Here is a 21,448-nt window from a genome sequence, read left to right as displayed (position 1 = left end):
CTGCTTATGTGGGTAAGCCTTATACCAGACACTGCCCAGTAACGTCAATTGGATGGGGAATTAACCAGAGGAACAGTCAAGGCTCTTTGATTAAGGGATCGCATCAATTGTCATAAGATATGTTTGCAATAAAGATCTGTGGTTCCTGCTAGTAGGTCGGTATCAGTTGTGGCTAAGAACACTATCTTGCCATCTGTTCTTGGCAGGAATTGTACAATCCTTTCTTTCAAGTCGCAGATATTATTACACTTAGTCAGCCTTTGTCAGCGCAAGACTTGACCATTATAATGCTCCCTGCAGGATGCTGTTCGCTGAGACCATCTGGAAAATGAAGCTAGATCAGTATACAGCTGCGTGCTTATTCAGTAGCATTTCATACCGCAAATGTCTTACACATCTGCCTTATCATCTGTCCCGGCTATTCATTTGTGGGTGGGGTAGGAGGTGTTGCTTTGAATCTATACAATGCCGTGCGTGCACACAAAAACTACGCTAAAGGAACATCAAGCTGGAAAGTGGGGTACACCTGGGAAACATCGGCATGAAAGCGGACTGTGAAATTTCTAGTTTAGAGGCTTCGCAAGAAGCCTCTGGACTTCGCTAACTGTATGATGGAGGAGTATTCACACCTCCCATTTTAGGCTACGTGGGCACAACCTCTTCCCACCAACTAGATTTCTAACTTCTTCCTCTGAATTGCCCCGAAGCCAGATTGCTGTGATATCTTCCAGTTACTGTGAATATGGTGTGTCCCCACCCGTCACAAGCCCTTGCTTCTTTCCTTGCACAGTAAGGATGATGCCCCCCAGATGAGCTGCTGTTCAATATCTTGTTTTTCATCGTTATTCACAGTGTAGCCCAGTGCCCCGCTGACCACACGTTCTCCAAGACTTTCTCAGAGGCAGATTTGTTCTTTTCCTCATGGTCCCTTCTATGCCACTCATCACTACTATGGGGTTATTAATCAATTTATTCTCATAGCCTCATTTGTGGAGGCAATGGTGGGTTTATCTTCATCTTGCCTGAACATGGTTGCTAAATTCTCCTAGGGTCTCACCTGCTTTAAGCACCCTTCACCCTTTCACAAGCCCTCACGTACCAAACACACTGCAGAGCCATCATCCCTGTGAGTTGGATCAGGTTCAGGGCCGCAGGTCTTTCCTCACTGTCACCATGTCTTGCTGCTGGTGGCCAGGGTGGTTCTCAGTGCAGAAATGGAGGACACGGCCTCTTTTTCTCCTGGCCTTTCAACATTCCCCTGCCTGGTGCCCAGCCTGCATGGAGTAGGATGTGCCAACATCAAAGTCAGAGGAAACAAGCACTGGCACAAAGATGAGAGGTCACGGGGAAAGTATCTGAGGACCAGGAGCCTTGAAAGGAGAGGAAGGGAGAGAGGAACAGAGAGTGTGACTGGGGTAAGGCCACTGGCTCTGTGGGCTGGGGTGCTGCAGAGACTGCACCAAGGACTGGGAAGAGCGCTGGGTGAAGGATAAATAGCTCACAGGTTGGAAAATCGGAATGGCTGGAAAGACTAGGAGACCAGGACAAGAAGCCAGGGATGAAAACAGAGAAGAGACTGGGAGAAGCTGGAGCATGTTCTCCACCATGGCCTTGGACAAAACCCATCCTGGCACTCCTCTGTTGGCAAGAAACAGCCATGAAACTCACCCACAAACTATGCTATCATCCTCATCTTCTTGCTGGTCCAAGGATTGGATGGCAACCTATCGGTGCTATCAATTACTCCCTCAGATCAAATGTCTGAGTTACTTCAAGTCTTGGAGGATCAATCTATCACAAACCACATCTAACCTACTGGCTTTTCAAGGCAGATCTTACTTGTGGAGACAAGGTAGAAGCTAAAATTCAAGTCACAGTGGGAAATCTTCTCAGCTACTGCCATACTAAGTCTTTTCACAGGTAGCTTTCATGTAAGTTGTAGCAGCAATGAACGTGTTGCTCCTCTGTGTACGCAGTTACAACTGTGTGAGGAAATCACCCAGTCTCTTTGCACAGCCCGTTAGCTGCATAACTGGTCTTTTGTACACAAAACCTCTGATTCAGCAAGTTCTTTAATCATGTGTCCCACTTTAAGCATGTCTCTGAAAATCAGGCCTCGTGTCAGGTATCTCTGAAAAATCAATTTTTGTTGCAATTTGCAGCTTTTTCTGTCATTTTAGCTCTCTTGTTGGATTTATCTGAAATTCTCTGCCTGAAGCAGAACATCAAGCAAACATAAAAGTTCATATAAATTATTATGTTTGTCAAACAGTTATTTTTTTATGGCTTAAAGTGACACTATCATTATTTTCCACTTTTCTGAATTATTACCCCACAAGAAAGGACTAACACTGTAAAAAAATAAAAGGAATCTGCTGGGGTTTTACCTCCTTTTGGTTAGTGGGAATAAAACTAGACACCAGAAAAAGCCACATTTTATGGGGTCTATCTACCTCTTTGTCTTCTCTCAAGCTCCATAAGCTGTATGGGCATACCACATAGTTTCACAAGCTTGTTTGCACTTTTCAAGCACGCTAAATTGGCATGATCCCACGCAGCCTATCGTGCACTATGTCCAACCACATGGTAAGAAATGTGCCCAACTAACAGTTTTACATCTAGTTCACGTGTGCCAGTACAAGGCTAATGCTGCCTGCTGAGAAATGGAAAAAATAATCTGTATTATTAAAATCTACCAGTTTTCCTATGCATTTAGTGATAATATTTTTTGACTAAAGTTATCAAAAATGCATCTCGCCCTCCTACTTCTTGTTATGTGCATTAGAGTCTTCACTGCTGGCTTCCCCAGAGGTGACTGATCGTACCTGGGTATCAGAGAGCACGTTCCCAGGTCTCGGAGGGTTTTTGAAGGCAGCCAGCGTGTGGCTCCCCTGGTGACTCTCAGAGGATGCGTATGCCAGCCGAGATGGAAAGAAATTATGACCTCTCTTTTAGTCTTCAGAAACTTTACAGGTCTGTCCATGGAAAGCCAATTTGGGAATCAAATAACCTTTGCGTTTTCTAGGCTGCAGCCTGAATAGGCAGAGAGGGAGGAAACCACTGTCAATAAATGTAAAGCTAAAAATAGGCAGCCCAAAAGCCTCAGCAGAGCTCTGGAAAAGTTCTGAAGGTGGAAGTAAGAGTTATTTATAAGGTTGGGAATTAAGAGGGGAGAAAGAGGTCAGTAGAAGACTTTATTTACATAGTTTGGGTTCCAGAAATTACTTCTCAGTGCACACAGCATCATTAGGAAGTGTTTCTGCTTGAGTCCTGAGTCCTAGCTATTTTTTGTGCCTACGCAACGCGCTGTGCCGTGCCAGGAAGGAGGTTTCTGGACATTCCCGGGATGCAGGTGGGACAGGACTCGGGAGCTGCAACTCCACTTTTCAGAGCAGAGATTTTTACTTGCAGATGCATGGGGTGTGAAAGCACTGATTGGAGCCTGAAAGCAGGTTAAGCTGCCTCTATAGGCATGGTCCTAAATGGTAGGCAAGTAGATAGATAGATAGATGCATGCCTGGGATGGAGTCGTCTTCTTTAACCTGAACCGCAAAGAAGAGAGTTTTCTAAGTCAGTTAGCCCAGGCGTATCCAGACTTGGCACCCACAATGGCAGGTGAGCTTTGATGATTAACATTGACTTAGGCCATATGCACTTAAGCAAGAAGTACAGTGCAATAGGAGCAGATTGAGAGAGGGAGAAGTAGCGCTGAAAAACTTGCCGTTTTCACTGTACACACTGGTTTTGCTCTACTCTCATCCCATTAACACACCAGATGTGTCCCTAGGGCACATCTTTTGGTTTAGTTTCATCAGCAAGGGATCCAGCCAATGCCTCCAAGACCATCCTGTGATGAGAACCACAGCATGGAAAGTGGGGATGCCTGGGGGATGCATTTCAGAAGCAGTCTCCCAACGCAAACAAAAATTCTGTTGTAGACACATCCTTAGACTAATATCCTTTATACACCTAAGATAACTACCACGATACCTGTCCCTCAGTCTGAGGAGTCCAGTGCGAATGTGAGGTCTGAGAGGTCTGAGACAAAACCAAGAAGATCCATCTCATTTTCTTCACATATTTTCAAAGAAAATAGATGGAATGGTTATTTCACAAGAGATTGCGTATGCTTTTTCTATCTTTACTCTTATGGGTAAGTAAAATATGTGGCTATTTCACTTGGGGCAGATAACCAGCACAAAAAAATTCTGCATTATAACACCTGTTATAATTTTATTTAATGAGAAGTCTTGGGCAGGCTTAATAACAGATGGATCTCCTAGCCTAATGTAATGTAATAGAATATAAATGACCAGTAAGTGTGTATTTAAATATCTCCTCTTGGGTGTATTTTAAATTGGCTATTTACATTCATTATGAGCTTAATTGCTACTGAATTTCATGAGGAATTTAATCTACTTTGCCATATACGAGAAAGAAGGACAACAGTTATGCAGTGCCTTGCCTAGTGGTTTGAGTAGACCTCCCTGGCAGTGGAAAGATACCTCTGAGAAGTTGCCTGTGCAGAAGAACATCAGAAGAAAACACTGGGACAACCAGCTTCTTGCCCAGCTCTTCCATGAAATCATCACCAGAATCCCATGGAGAAGCACTAACGTTTCAGTGACCTGATTTACTGCTTGACCCCACAAACTATCACACCAGCACAATGGTGGTGTGGAGGTGGGAATGAGCAGCCAGGGCAGAAATCACTTAAATCAGCTTTGCTGCACGAGGAAACTGAGTAAGCGGAGGAGCAATTAGATGGTAATGTCTCTTGCTAAGGCTGGAGCTTGGAAAGCAGCAGTAGTCCTTCAGCAGCTAATTTAACAGTCGTCTTGCATATCAAAAGGACCCACTGACTTTTGGAGTGCACAGAATAAATAATTGATACCTCGTGAAGGGGACTATCGAGTCTCAGCCCTCAAGCTGATGGGAATTAGCCTCATTGGAGGGGATGTTTGCAAGGCCAGACCATATGCAATTCTGATGCTAAGTGACTTGGTTGCGACATAACGCAGAAGCTAACGACATGTCAATATTTTGTTATACCATTTTACTCTCTGGCTCTTCATTAAACCCTTTCCCAGCGTCTGAAAAATCATTATTTTTTTTTTCCCAGTCGCTACTGCACTTGTTAGAGCCCTCTGTTCCAAGCAGCCTGGTTACAAGGCTCACTCTTGGGAGTCTCCTGATTTTCCTGCTGGAACAGAGCAGCTCTCCAGAAACTGTTTGAGCAGGCAAGACCAAGACAGCAAAGGCCATCTCCAGCTCCACTGTGAAGCTTCTTGGATGTTACGGTGTTTGGGAGTGAAAAAAGTGATTTTTTTAAAAAAAATAATGGATCAGGCTTTTAAGGGGAAGGATCCTGCAAATGACACCTCAGAAATAGGATAGGTTCAGCAGCACTGATTGGTTTGTAGGTAAGGTCTTGTCTGCAGAGGGGAAGACTGGTTGTACAGCCATTGCACAGGAAAGTCTGTGTCACAGAGGCTTCGTTTGTGTTAGCCTGGGGACAAACGCTTCACCAAGAGAAAATCCCATCGCAAACTGTTTGGCCAGAGTCAGCACCTCACCGCTCGACTGTGAGCCCAGATGAGGTACACAAAAATAATCTGTGAGTACAACACAAAGTGCAGGGAACAGCTGTGAACCAGTAAGGCGGGGAGGGAGATGGTCTACGAAGCGGCTGCGTGTCTTGCTCTGGGTCTTCACTCCCATGCTCTGCATCTATCTGCACGCACCTAAAATTTTGATGAGAGATTTTGCCGGATGCTTGAGCCAGCAGCAAAACAGAGTCCAGCGGAAGTAAATCTGCAGCCTCCTATCTTTGTCAGCTACCTCTGCATCAAAAAAAGGAGACAAAACAAAGTTTTAATTTGTCAGGGACAGGCTATTGGACCTGGCAGCTCCTGAGTATCACAGTGATGCCGGCTGAGACCAAACCTCCTAGGGATAAAGGGCAAAAGTGCCCTCTGTCACCGGGACAAGGGGATGAAAACACACAGCACCTCTTGCTCTCGTCTCAGAGGTGCAAGCCCTCTGAACGCAGCCAGCTCCCAGCTACGGCCCCAGCCTGCAGCTCTTCCCAAAAAAAACCCATCCCAGGTCACCAGCTCCACTTGGGACTGGCCCGGAGCGTGCCCCAAAGCTTGACCCTGCATGCCATGCATGCCTGCAGGGGGGGAAACGAGGGTCAAGCCTAACCCATTAACTGCTAATGGACAAACTGGCAAGGGAGGGGGTTGGTTTTTGGCTTCCTCCTGAGAGGCGGCATAAAGTAACTAGATACGAAGACAAAGGTGACAAGGTCAGTCCTGCTTTCAGCAGCCCTAGGTGGCAGCCCTTTCCACTGGCGCTGGGTCGCCGCCTGTGCCGACCAACCGACTGACCGGGGAGATGGGTGATGCCGCCGCACTTGCCCCATGTCAATCAGGGACAGGGAAGGGAAAGACCACGCGCTGGTTCATGTCGGCCCCCGAAGCCAGGCTGTGCTGCACTTGGTAACACTTGGGAAGCACCTGAAGCCTCAGGAAGAGTTTGGAGAAACTGATGTTTTGGAAATAGGGAGGTCTGCTTAAAAAATGGTACCACAGATGGGACCTGGGTGTGCTCTGCAGGACTTACTTAAACTGGTGGAAATCGCCACTTTGCAGTCCGTACCGCTTTCAAAATCCTGGAGATGAGGTCAGAGGTGGTGTTAGAGGTGATGTAAGTTACCTGATGTTTGATTGTGATAAATGATTGGGAAATTGCCACCTTATTAATGAGCAAGACCATTTTACCAAAGTTTCTGGGAACCTAAATGCTGCCAGTGAATATATACTCCCAAAACACGTCTGTATTGTTCCCTGTCCAGGTGAAGAACTTAAAAAAAGGATACTGGGAGATAAAGTGGCTTATTGAATGTCATAGAAAAGACCCACTGCTTTGCTTTTGACATTCAAGTCAGGTATGCACTTTGGGAGCAGTCTCACCCCCCGTTCCTCGGGTTTTCTGAGACAAACACCCCCAAAAGGCTGAGCTCTCTGAAGGTGCTGGTCTCCCCCCTTTTATTGCAGAGGGAGCCTTATCTGGGTACGTGGGAGGAACTGGAGACAACTGACCCCCTCCTGAGACACTGTCCAATACCCCTATAATGATATTAATCGCCACTCCCAACTGGGCTATTCTGTCTGGGATCAGGATTTAGCCTGTGATGGAGCATGTTTGCATTTCATAATCTGCCTCTGAATTCTAACAATAATCCACCATAACCGCTGTAATAGACTCTTCAAATTAAAATGCTGTTTAACAGGAAAATGAAGTTCTAGAAATGTATTGCAAAATTAGAATTACCCACAAAATAAAATAATTTTGACATGACATATCTGGCTGTAAATTTGCCTTGCAACAGAAATATTCATAATTACAGTAATTTGCAGCTCAGCCTCTTACTGTAGTTATATGATCCCGTAATTGCTGAGTTGTCTGCAAAGTGCTGGTTGTGCTAGCTAAACCAGTTTGCTGCTTTAAAGGAATAGACTGTGAGCCAGCTCCAGTGCATCCTGAAGCCATGGAAAACTTCCCAGAGACTACAGCGAGCAGCGGGCTGGACCCTGAGCTGGAAGAGAGGATATGCAGCCTCCTGCAGAACAATGTTTCTGTAACATGCATTCAGAAGCGTGAAATACAGGACTGAAGACAGATATTGGTTAAAATTGTGTAAATCAGCCTCTACTATAAATCATTGCATCTTAGCTGAGCAGTTCTGGGTTTATACCGATACAAATAAATAATGCTCTGGTCGACATCATGGATGAATCATGGATAAATATCTGGTTAAGATAAAAAGTTGTTGATTTCCTCAAATTCAGAATTGAATGTTCACTTCCTAGGAGCCAGAATTAGGAGAGGTATAATTCAATAAATACTACTTCTAGCTTGAATGAATACAACCCCTCCAAAAGAATATTGAACATTTGGGCTCTGTTATAATTAATGACCTCGGGAAGATAGTCGGTTTTTGCTGATGAAATGGCATAACCCATGGAGGTATGATCTTAGTAACACCGGTGTGCAAAGAACACGTATAGGAAAAGAGAACCTGAGGTTCAGAACCTTGATCCCAAGGCAGCATCTACATTTAATGTTGGGTAAAACACAAAACCAGTCCTAACATCCTCTGTTCCAAAACCCTGAGCCTTCAAAGCTATCCTGCAGCCTGTCCTCTCATCTTGCTTCCATGAACCTGTGTTGCAGAGTGGTTTATATTCAACACCACCTACAGAGCTACAGTTGTCTCCTGGGATGTGGACACTAAAGATTTGGACTCCTCTAGGTTGAGGTGCAAATACATTTTCTACCTCGTAAGAAAGTCCTCTTACAACCAAGCTGTCAGAGACAAACCGTGCTGCGTGGTCAGACAGTACATAATGCTGGTGGGACCATAAATAACATATAATTTGGGGTTTTTTTTTTTTCAACGATTGAAAAATAGGTGTTTTATGAATAATGAATACTACTATTTAAGCTGGTTTTCTTCTGGCATGTAAAATAAATGTTACACTCCATCTCATATTTTATGACACTAGATAGAAAAAGAGAAACTTGCAACAGATACATTTCTAGATTTATGCCAATATTACAACCATGCTTGTTCAGTTATCTTTATTGAGTACAGCGTTTGAACGATAACTCCTCTATTATCTACTGTATTTCGGTAATGATCACCCACTTATGAAGCACTTATTGCAGCCAACAGCATGAGCTTTTTTCAATAAAATTCTGTGACCAAGGTTGGCCAAGTACCAACCTAATTCAGCTAAGAGGCATAGGCAGTAAGAACTTTCTGCCGTGCCTGGGGAAGAAGCAATAACAAGCTAATTTATCTAAGAGCTTAGGAGAGCAAAAAAAAAGGCCCAGTGTCGCAACGCCTGTTAGCAGCCCGAATCCCGCTGCTGATGGGATGTCTGCTTGGAAATGCCCCGACCGTCCAGGCTCATACGTTATAGCATTTCATTATGTTCGCTGTAACTTAATACCTCCTACAGTGAGCAGTCTCCTAGCACATAAAAACATAACCGGCTTGCAAGGACTCATTGCTATGATGAATCCTGAGCAGCATGCCACAGTATTTTATGCTACAGGTTTTATGGTAGTTGGTTGCAAATACTAGTGTTATTAGAAAAATAAAATATGGCCATTTAGCTTGTGTAAATCCTCTCAGCAGACTATTTCAGTACATGACCTCTGGAAGGAGAGTTCAGATGCACATACTGCACATTTTCCCTTGCAGCGGGCCAAGCGGGGAAGCTGCCAGTCAGGCTTTGCCGAATACGTTTTAGACGTTTGCTCCTCCTTCTCACCCCATCCCACCAGGCTTTTCTCATCACTCGTGTTTAACTAGGTTTCCCATCGATGTAGTTTGAACAACACTGTACAGCGCTGACCTTCCTGTCCAGGAAGGAGTCCAACCTCAGAAGCCAACACAGCTTGATCTGGGATTTGGGGTTGCTCATCCCCACTCTGCAATGCATCCTCTTCCTCCCTGACCCAAACCTGGAGCTGCTTGCCCTTCTCCCTCCTCATCCCCAGCAACCCCTCTCCTCCTCCCCATCAGCCCCATTGGGGGTCAGGTCTGAGATGCTGTGGATGGGGAGAAGGAAGATGAGGTGAGATTGTGGTTGCTGCCATGCAAGGAGAAATAGGAGCTGCAGGGACAACTGCTGCTGCTGGAAGGGCAAACTCCATCCCAGCCAGGTTGTTCTCCACGTCCCAGTGGCAGCTCCATCAGTCCAGCCCATGCTGTTAGTCTATGGCAGGCACTGTGCTGCTTTCCTTTTAAGTGACAGGCCAGGAGGAAGGAACCAGCAAGCAAAATCACCCCTCCTTCCTCCCTGCACGCACACCATCCCAAACTAAATGTTGATGCCATCAGCGACCAGAGCAGTGTGTGAGCTAATGGACCATCAGCAAGAGGTGCACCGTTACCGCCTTGACAGAGACACCTTTTGGAGCAGGACTTGATTCAGCTCTCTCTCTATTCTCCAATTTGGGGTGGGGGGGTGGGGGTGGGGGGGTTTGTTTGCTTGGTTTTGGTCTTTGGAATGGCAGGAATCAAAGTGCTTCTTTTAGGATGGTTCCTCCACCCTCTGCCCCATCTCTTTTTTATTTTGTAACCTGAGGTTTTTAATTGCAAGTACCTTTATCCCACCTGAAGAGCCGTCAGTACTTATTCCTCGTGTCCAACACAGTGGTTCCTATACAGGGAGACACTGGTGCCTGCAGAGATGGAGCTGGAGCCCACAGACAGGCTCTGCAATGGGTCCCACGATGACCTGCAGCACGTGATGCCAAGGATTCATCTTCTCAGCAGTTTTCTTGGCTGTACTCCAAATCCTGGGTCAAGTTTACGCTTCTCCACGGACAACCAGCAATCATTGCATTACGTTATCACCTTGTATAATCTATTTTTTTTTCCCCTCTCTTAAAAAAAAAAAAAAAAAGAAGAAAGAAAAGCTACACGACAAGAGGGTTGTTACATCAATAAGAAAAGCAATAAAAACATGACTTTATGGAGTCTTCTGCCCTGGGCTGTATGTTTTGTAAAGCACTTTTTCAGTCAGTGCCAGGCTGGGATTACAAAGTGTGATAACCAGATGCAGATAATCTGCATGTACAACAAACTGAAGAGCTGGACAGTGCAAATTGCGTTGATTTTTGTCATACTTAATGAAAGTCATTATTCTGACCTTAACGCTTCCTTAACTTTCAAAGCAATGCGTGGTATTTTAGCTCGGTGGTCTCCTGGTCCCATACTGCACCTGTTCAAGACAACAGGAATTTTATCACTGATTTCAAAGGGAACAAGCTCAGACCAATGGTGTCAATAGCAAGTGTATTGGTGTCAATAGCAAGGCTATTCTCTTGGAAAAATGGGCTACCTTAACAGGTTACTTCTGACCATGAAGTACCACGGTACGTGTGATGGCACCAAATATTTGCTGTGTGACATCATATGGCTCTGCACATTTCCTCAGAGTTTTCACAGCTAGCGTGGCAGCACGTAGATGTGCAGCTGAGCTCATTTTCAGGTGTCCGTTTCCTCTAGATTGAAGCCAAAGTCCAGATCTGTTGGCAGTGACTCTGTAAAATGTCGGTAAAGCTTATGCTTCTGTGGCCAAAGGTAAATTGAGTCATTCTTCTTAATGAAACGTTCCTTAATTGCCTTTATTCCCCTGAATAGCACAGTAAATAGAATATACATTTCATAAAGAGATTATAGAAAAGGAGAGTTGCCAATATAATTATATAATCTTGCAAATGCTAAACCTGAAATTGCCTTTTGTTTGCTGCTTTACAGCGCATCTTTCTTCGTGCTCTCTATAGCTGACAGAATAGTGTTTGTTTAAAAAAATATGTGACAGAAAATGCCATGGGAAAAAATGTATTGTTAAATCTCAGCCAACCCGCGGGAAGGCTCAAGCCGGGACTGTCAACACATACAATCCCAATTCAATGTCTGCTCTTTGCAGCAAAAGAAGGCAGCGCGGAACTAAGCAGAAATTAATTAGAGGACTGAAAAGAAAGAACAGAGCAAATTTTATTTCTTTCTAATCCCAACCCAAATCCAGTTGGCAAATACCTGTCTACTGTACAGGGATGTGGTTTCACTTTGTAGTCCCTACCTAGGGAAAGCTATAAACTAGCTTACGGTGAAATTACCATTTTTTTGAAGTCACAAACAAAACTCCTACTGATTTCAGTGGAGCTAGGCTTTCATTTGATAAGCTTATCTTATGCTATTTCAGCACTTCACGAAACCAGTATTAGTTTGTTTGTTTGGTTTTTTTCAAAATCCTGCATTTCTTGGTCTGCATATTTCAAGTAACTCATCATAAACACTGTGAACATACGGTATGGTGGTATATATTTCTCAGAGCTGTGGGATGTCATTTTACTGCTTGTCCCTCACCAGAGACATGCTAGATAAGTCAGGCAAAAGACTTCCGCGCACCTGTCCCAGCATAAAGCAAGACCAGCTCTTAAACAGACCTTTCTGACAGGAGATGTGTCTTGGGACTGTCAAACTGCTCAGGGTTTGAAGGTACCCACAGGCTCTGCCTGCAAATGCCTCTTTGTTTGGCTCAGTTCCAGCAGAGGAAAAAAAAAAAATCATGCCGCACCCCATCAGATTCACTCAAATCCATTTCGGACACTTTGGACACTCTCCAAATGAAAGCAGCTAGTTTCACTATAGCTAAGCAAAGGTTTGCACCTTTGAGTTGGAAACTTTGCTGTGGAAGCAAAGCATTAAAAAAAAACCCCACACCCAGGAACTTAAACCGTGTTTGATAGCTGCCTATACCCAAGCTGTCACTTAAACTTTCTCTGGAACAGGATGTTAACCACAGGAGTCTAAGCCAGAACCGGTGAGCAGCTGCTTTCTGAGGTCCGGCTTTGTTTGGTACCCCAATCTTCCCAGATTGCCATTGCACCCAATAGTATCAGGGTTGCACTCTGTGCCAACGAACCTTAGAGTCTGCAGGATCCTTTCTTCTACTAAGCTACCAAGGAACCCTGCACGATTTTTTGCAAACCTTTAAGTATGCTTTGAAAGTGGTGTGGACGTGGGATGAGCAGCCAGGGCCAGGCTTACCTTCCTGCTCCAGAACCAGACTGCCCTTCCCAGATGGCATGACTTGCACGGCCAACTTCTGATAGCGTCATAGCAATGTACACATTGCTTATCACACAGAGGATTACACACAGAGCGTTTTCACAGCCTCTGGATTCGTGGGAGACTAGCGCTGGCTTTCCATAAAGACGTTATGATGTTATGGTAGGTGTGGGGCTCGGCGTGTCACCTCCCCACCTACCTTACGTCAGTGTTATAAAGTCATCATCACATATGCTTTTGTATTAGTAAGGGATATACAACCACCCTCTGCAGCTGCTGCAGCGCAGGGTGGCAAGCTGGTCCACAGCAGGGCTAGGAGAGCCTGGTTCCTTGCAGCTGTGTCTCTCCCAGCTGCATCTGTGAAATTCGGGAGAGCTACAACTATATATTCCATGCAATATCCTTAGTTTCTCTCTCTTACACTCTTCTCTCCATCCTCATGTCACACCAGGACTGAAAGTTACACCTTTCTCCCCTACTTGCACTAAGCTTGTACAAACTAAAGGCGTTTTGGACCTCTATCTTTTTGTCAAATATGGTAGAAATTGCATATCATGCAGAAAAAATTGCTGGAGGTTAGAGAAAAAAAAAAATGGGGAAAATATGCACTCGCAAAAGATGACGATCCAAGTTTCAAATCTTCGGGAAACTAGGTTAAAAAAAGAGTAATACCTTAGATGTAGGGCTTTCTACTATGCTGCTGAACAATAGGAGTAAAATGGTCACAGAACTTTATTTATAGACCCGGTGCTAGGACAGTGCTGCTGGGCACCTCGCTGGCAGGGGCACTTGTGCTCTGTAGAAAAAGCCTTTCATCAGTAGGAAGCTGATCTTCATCAGTTCCCTACAGTAACATTTCTAGCTACTGTGCACACTGGAAACAAGAGGCTGTTGCCACCAAAATTTGAGTATCGTCATAGCCACCTTATTAGCTCCCTGAAGCTATTCAAGTGCCTTTCTGAAAGATGGGGTTTTGCACAAGACAAAACAGAGTACTGCCGGGGCATGATTTCTTTAGATCAGCTGAGGAAGAGGTTCTAAGATGTGTGGTATTCCCGCAAAACTGAATATCCTGGGATTTGCTGCCCAGACCCTTTGTTTACGCTGTCTTTTCTACCAACTTCTCAGGTGGGCACGTAGCCTGCATAGAGCCTGCTGCCTTTGAACAAGCAGAATCCCTCACTCTGCACAGAATAGGAACTTGTATTTTTTTTTTTTTTTTGCTAAATATCCACTTTTTTGTCCACCAGCAATTTAACAACTGATCATGTGGCTTTCTAACAAATCACTGGCTCAAAGAATATACAAAGAAATAACAACAGAGCAGAGAGACTCTAAGTCCTGTAAGACTCTTGCAGAGATCTCTGCCAAAGTAGGTCAATGCATTTGCACATCAGTTTTAGCAGAACTGCTGGAAGATTCCTGAGACAGGTAAAAATCTGAAATTGCTTTATTTGTTGCTGTCTTTGCAATCTGCTTGGACTTATTTAAAGAAGTGGTTAAAAATATACCGAAACAATTATTATGGCAACTAAGACAATAGCAGTCATGTTGAGAAGAGAAGCAACATGTCCATATGATTATGCAAAGCTCTAAATGATTCCTTCAGTAGGCTGCAAACATTTCTGATTTAATCCCAGACGTTTCTCATACTTATTTTAATTTTTAGCCTTAAGAATTAACAAATCATGAGAACTTTCAAAAGCCCAGAGCAACATTCATCAACATAAAGAAAAAATTAGTTTACCTGGGATTTCCTCAAACAGCAGGAGAACAAATAGAAAATTTCTCGGAAGTTTAGTGAAAGATGTGCTAATCCAAATCCTGGTCAGTATCTAGGAGCTATGGCATTTTCTGCATCGTAAATATGCATATGACTGGGTGAAAAGGTTTTGATAAAATCTTATTATACTTACACAAACATATCATGCAAATTCTTTAGTGCCCTAATACCTTTCTCCCAAACCAGTAAGTTTTCTACAAAGATTCCCAAATTTACTTCTCCTTTCCCAGTCTCCCTTAGCTAAATTTAATTCCTGGTTTCTCAACTTTGCTAAACAGCTACGACTGATAGCCAATTAGATTTTTTTGAGTGGTGTTTTCAGCCAAAGAGCTGGATTTAGGGCTCTGGAATGTAAAAACTCAACCAGGGCATTTGTATCACATGTGATTGCGAGCTTTTCCTATAAATAGCTGGGGCAGGAGAGCACCTGTGCTTTTTCCTCCCAGCATTCTGATGGATAGCTTTGTTGGCATCTCTGCAACAGACACTACACTAAATTCAAAAAAGAGGCTGAGTCAGTCCTAAGTAATGGAAAGCATCCAAATTCTCCTTGGCTTTGATTCTAAGAGAGAAAGACATCATTTTCTTGTCTCCTTCCAGATTAAACTCCATTCCATTTTCTCCTGCCCTCAATGTGCACTCCTGAAAATCCCACAGATGCATTAACATTCAGTCAATGAGATATTTCTAGCAGCTAGACTACTATAATGTTTAGGTTCTTCTGTAGTTGCAAGGCCTTGATTTTAGCCTGCCCTTACAGTGCGTAAATTGTCTTTAATTTTGAAAGCCTTGAACAATACGATCTTGACAGCCTGTAATGTCTTGTACCCTTGCTAGTTGTACCATTCTGTCTTCAAGGCTGCCACTTTGATCTTCTGTTGTTTCCTGATAGAGGTTGTTTAAAAAAAACCCAATCATAATCACCATCCCAATCATGAACAACGTGGACTTTCATGAGCCCTCATGGAAATTCACAAGGAGTTTTTTCCTTTTCAGAGCAGATTGTTTGGAAATTGCTCAGAATTCAGGTGAAAAACCAATGTTCACCTGTTCTTTCTTCCCCCTGTGCATGATAAATTAACCAGCCGCAGCTGGTAGCATATCAACAATTCCATGTTCAGGCATCAGGGGAGTGGGATGAAGGGAAGGATGGTAATCAGGGGAAGCATGAGAAGCGGGTTCAGACTATGAACATACACTACACCTACTAAAGAGACCAGATGTGAACCACCTAGCATCGTTGACGTCTTAAACTCTCCTCCTGAAGACTACATGCTACAGAAAGTACATGTTATTTTCTCGCTGCCTGAAACCTTTGGTTCTGTTGCCTGCAGACTGAGGAAGATTTGCCACCTAAGTTTACAGCAGGTCATATTTTCAAGGTTCTCTTTGCAACTTCAAAGGGCAGAAGGGTACCTCAGGCTGGAAATGGACAGCAACAACAGCAGAAGCTCTAGACTGTGCAGTGCTGACCCTGTTTGGGTGCGGGCCGTTCTGACATACTGTGATATCTGTGACCTAACCTTGTAAGAGCCACCTTGCATATGCTAACATAGGCATTAGCCTGAGCTCAGGACGGTCTCACCAACCAAGAATTTACTCCACCACTCAAATGGCTTCAACTATCCGTGTTGAGTTTCAGATTACTACACTGCTGAGAGTCCCCAAGCTGGTTTAATGGTAGCTCATCCCACACACATGTGCACACATGTGCACACCCCCAGTCATAGATTGCTTGCTACACAATGTGGTCACATGTGTTTAAAAAGCATGCGTTAGTTCTCAGTGGCCTTTTTTCTGCTTAAAATTCAGTCCAATTGAAGTAACTCAAGGGGCCTGACCAAATGCAGAGCTCCAAAGGGCCAGGTTGCCTGAGAAATTAACAGCTCATCTTAAACCCCACCAAAACAGCTAAGATTGATGACTGAGCACACCCTGCCAGGTTTTACCAGTTTGTGTTTGTCCACCATATTTCTAGCCCGATTTCTTTAGGAAAGGTTTGTGGTAGCAGCCTGTATGCAGGCACACGTACACGCACGAACGCATGTGTAAATTTGCATGTTGATGAATTCCCCTTGCCATCACTGTCCATCACCTACTAATAACTCTGAAGCTCTCAGACACTTCCAGCCAAATCTGACGGCAGAACAGAGATTTCTAACATGCTTATTTCCTATGGGTCTGTATAAATAGGCAGTTAGTTAACGGACAAAAGCTCTATTAGTATATCAGTAGTCCTGATGAAAAGGCCTAAGTCCTATTAGATAACTGAGACTATGTCTACACTCCTACATTAAATTTTCCAGGACCGTTTTCTGCCATTAAGGGCAGCAGGCAGAAAACATCCCATGCCATGTACTACTAAATGTTCTTGCCTCCCAAAACAAGGTGGCCAAATGCAAACTACCTGCTGGAAATGGCCTTGGCCTAAGCTCGCTCCCAAACTGTGTTCATGAGTCATTGGGGGCACTGCTAGTGGGCACAGGCCAGCACCGTGCCAAGTGCCATTTGGACAATTTGACAGTACAGAGGACTAAATTGAAGTGGCCAGAAACGTTCCTTGTGAGCGTTTGATTTAGTACAGCCACTGGCAGAGAAACTCCACAGTAAAGGGGTTAAGAGTGCCCCATCCATAAGAAAAGCTTGGATCAAGGTCGGTGCCATATTAGACAATGGAGAATCCACGTATGAAGTGCAAACATGCCAGAAAATAGGCCTCATTAAATCTGTTGGTGACAGAACGACTTGTTTAGCTGATGGCAACTTATTTAGAATTCACTCCCACCAGCAACCCATTTCAGATACGATATAAGAACTCTCAGCCTTGAATGCCAGATGCACAAGTTGGGGTTTTTTAGCATTCATTTAGCTGTTTATATTTTGTTCTCTGGTTTGTTTGTATTAGCTGCCACCGTGATTGTTTTTTTGAGACACTGTAATTATGTGCACCTTTATCACTTAACACGTGAATCAGATTATTTACCTTATTTGCTATTAGTGGTCGTGACTGAAAGTTCAGACCATGACCTCCAGAGCTAAAGCACAAAGATGTTACAATCTTAAGAATATGAAGTTTGCTAATCAGCAGCTGCAAAGTCTCGTCTTCCACAGCACAAAGAGAGATAGAGGACAAATACTGAGCGTCTGGATACCGGATACCTGGAGACTAGTCCCCTGCAAGAATAAACAGCTGAAAATTGTAGCAATGCTGAGAAGAAGATTAAGATGCTGAGGAGTTGGAAACTTGAGTGCCCAGGAGGACTCTGAAAATTGCAAGCTGTAGGCTCCATCTCTTGGGTACCAAAGAATGAAGCCTAACATTCCTGCTGCGATATTATTAACATCTCCTGTTTGTATTTCAGTGGCACCTAGTGACCCAAATCCAAGACTGAGCCATGCAATTGAAAAATGAATACACATGCACTCTGAATCTATGATGTGCGTACACTTTTTCCAAGAAGAGAAAGACTCCTGTGAAGGAAACCCTCTTTGCATGCTGTCTTCTTTGTCACAAATACACTTGTTCCATGAACAACAGCAATAATGAAACTCAGTTGCCTACAGACTTTTGTCCCCCATATCTATAAACACTTGGAGAAAAGCAGGCTTCCCTCCTTCCCACTTCATCAACGCTTTTCTCCTCACCAGAACATTGCCCCTCTTCAAGCTTTTTGCCCCCAGGGAGGGATGTGTGGTAGCTGGCCAGAGCCTGCAGACTGGACTGTGATGCCGTGACCACTGCCACCCCAAATGACCGTGGGGGATGCTGGTTGTCCCAGGAGAGTGGTGTAGTAGGACTTTGTCCTCTCCCAAGCTGGAGAAATGCATGAACTTTAGGGCCAGTATACCTTTGCAATCTCTCTCCCAGCCTGAAATCAAAAATCAGGTTCAAAGTTATTCAAGAGAGGCTGACAGACAAGCAGACGGACAGCCAGGCAGAACAGTTGTGTAAGCTTTGTTTCCTTAGGAAAGCAGGCTAAAAAAAGAAACAAAATGCAGTATTCACTCATCATTGTCTACAAAAACACTGAAATCAGCTATTTAACACTTTGTAACGAGCGTAATGGCTCAGCAGAGTTATTTATTCTGCTTGAAAAACCTGTTTCTAGGCCTCAGAGGATTAGCTGAGAAGCAGCATAACCTTTCTGTGACCCTACCCGAGAAGAAGCTGGTCTAACTGGAAGTCTGAAAGCAGTATTTTGAAAGTGGTGGCAGCTATGCATAGATGTGCTAGAGCTGATCTAAGCTAAGGGGAAGTTTTACAGAGAAAGAAAATAATCTAAGCATCAGAAAAGAGAAAAGAGTTAATGAAAAGGAGAACTGAAAAGTAGAATAGAAGGCAAATGAAGGAAAAAACCCAGAATCAGCACAGCAACGAATGCATTTCAGTGTGCTGAGGAACATGGCATATAATTTAAATGACAGGTTAAAGCTTCGATAGAAGCTGAATAATTAAGAAATTTGTAGAATACAGATTGGGTCTTCCTAAACACTTTTCAAATCAACGTGAAGCATCATTGCCTCCAAACGCAGCGGACACCAGAGCAAAGAAGAGCAGACAATGTCTGCAACGTAAAGCCAGGGCTGAACCCACAAATCTGTTTTCACCCACCTGCCAGCATTTGGTTTGGGAGGTCGTGTTGATGTGGATTGTAGCGAGCTGTCCAGTTTTGTGAGCAAGAAGAGAAGAAACGTGGGAAGCAGCTCTCGGCTCTCCGGGTCAGGCCGAACCTGGCTCAGAGCACCTTCAGCTAATAGTGTCTGACTGGAGGGGGATGCAGAAGTGTCAATTAGCAGACACTGAAAGCACTGACAAGCTTCAGTTAGGAAAACAAAATAATTATCTATATAAGTAATACAACATATATATAATCACATATAAAACCACATATTGTAAATATTTACATATATATGTTTATATACATACATATATTTATCTATAGAAAGAATGTGATTTTACTCCCCAGCATAAAGTTGAGGAATAAAATCACATTCGTTCCTGCACTGGATAATCACCTGTCACATTAATCCTGGTATCAGGTAAGAGCCTTAAATTATAGATTATTGTCCTTTGCCAGATAAGAGTATTGTATATGTTAATGGTAGGAATAATCTTACAGATCATATGAGCCCTCTCTTGATCAGCATAGGATTACTCTCTACAGGCAATTCTTTAGTATTTTATCCCAGCTAAATTTGAGTGTCCCTGTCATTGATTTTCTATCACATTCACACGGGCTGCATTTCACTGTTAGTGTCCAATGTATCACCAAAACTGTTCTGATGTTCAGTCTAAATATTTTTTTTTCTTGTGCCATTGGCTCACATACCTCCCACCTTACTCTAGGTCCCTACTGAGAGACACACGCTCGACATCTAATTACCCTGGGCTCTCCTAGCAGTCAACGGAGAGAAATGAGCAGCTCCAGAGGTTGTAGGTGAAGGTTCCTGTTCTCTATGAGAAATTACACAGCAACGCTTCTAATTCAGGTACCTCACTGGGGGTGAGATGAATCTGGGTCTGAAATGTCACCCCCCTCCTTTAAATAGTCAGAGATTATATCCTTGTGATTTAATGCCTTGACCTGCAGACACGTGCAAAACAAACACACGTTATGACTGACACTCCAGCTTTTTCCAACATCACTTTTGGTGCATTCCTCTGGACTACTTCCAGTTCTCCAATATAGTTCCAGTACCACCAGTGTCCTTAAATTATCACAATTCCTAGGGTCTACCAGCACCAGTATCTTTACAGATGCCACCAAACATTAAAAATGTTACTTTGCACCCATTGCATATTCCAAAATCATATCTAATTTCACGTTTGCTAAGCGTGTGAACTAAGCAAAAGCACTTTTTCTGGAAATACTAAGTCCGCATGTTATTTCCTGGACCTGTCTGGTTTCCACACCACCTCTCATCTTCATGTCTGTGAATTTCATTTGTATCCTATTAACTTCTTCCTCTATGCACAAAGTTAAAAAAGTATCGTCTCCAGCAGCCCACGCCAACAGGGAGTTAGTTGTTAGAAGTCCTCTCACCAAGGATTCGCCTTTGACCATCCTCGCGAGCTGCTGAGAAGACACCTGTCAATTCAAGAGCAAGTGCTGTGGATGTTTCTGAGCCAGATTTAGCATGTGTGTTGACCGTGATTTGCCTCTTGCTTCCTACAGATGGTTTAAAAGAGACGACTGAGTCACTGGGGAGACCCCGGGCAGGGGGTGTTAGCTGCGGGAAGCAATTCCCTCGCTTACAGCGTTGCTGTATTTTGTCTCACAGGACAGGCACACTGACATACTGCCCCTTATTCAAGTAGGACGGGCTACTCGATCAGCACAGGCTGAGGTGTGTTTTGACACCATTTCTGCCTTTCCTCGTCTATTATCTAAAAATTGACTTGGCAGTGAGGTGTGGCAAGTAACCCCCATGGGTTTTAAACTCTCATCAGTGCTTCCCTGCCGAACTACTAACAAAGGTATTAAGACTGAGGAGAAATAAAGCACTTTCTAATCAATAGAAACATGCTTTTTTTGTTTGATGCCCTATTTAAAATAGGCAATTTTCTAATCTCTTACTGCCAATGGTTAGAATGCCTTAATGAGTGGTAAAACTGGAAATGAGGTAATGTGGCTTGATCCTAAAGCAGTGAAATATTGCAGGGCTGGCTTTTAAGCTAAGAGACAAAGCTCTTATCAGAGAAAAAGTTAGCATCTTTCAAAAAATATTGGAGAATACCTGGTCTGGCAGCACATGGAGTAACTTTCTTCTTGATACGGACTCAACACTGTTAGCAAGCAAAGGTCAACATAATCCTAAAGCTCTATAAGACAACACCCTAGCACATACCTCATCTTTTTGTCTTCTGAGCCTACAAATATTTACACGTTTAATGTTAAGTTTTTAGGGGTTTAGTGACCAAAAGTTAATAATCAAAGGGACTATTCACATGACTGAAGCTAAGCCTCTGACTATGTGTTTGAACTGTCAGGACTTTGCACATC

Source organism: Vanellus vanellus (assembly GCF_965231255.1).
Source record: "Vanellus vanellus genome assembly, chromosome: 1".
In the NCBI taxonomy this organism is placed as follows: Eukaryota; Metazoa; Chordata; class Aves; order Charadriiformes; family Charadriidae; genus Vanellus; species Vanellus vanellus.
The sequence above is the reverse complement of the archived record's forward strand: the minus strand, read 5'-3'. Positions refer to the sequence as shown.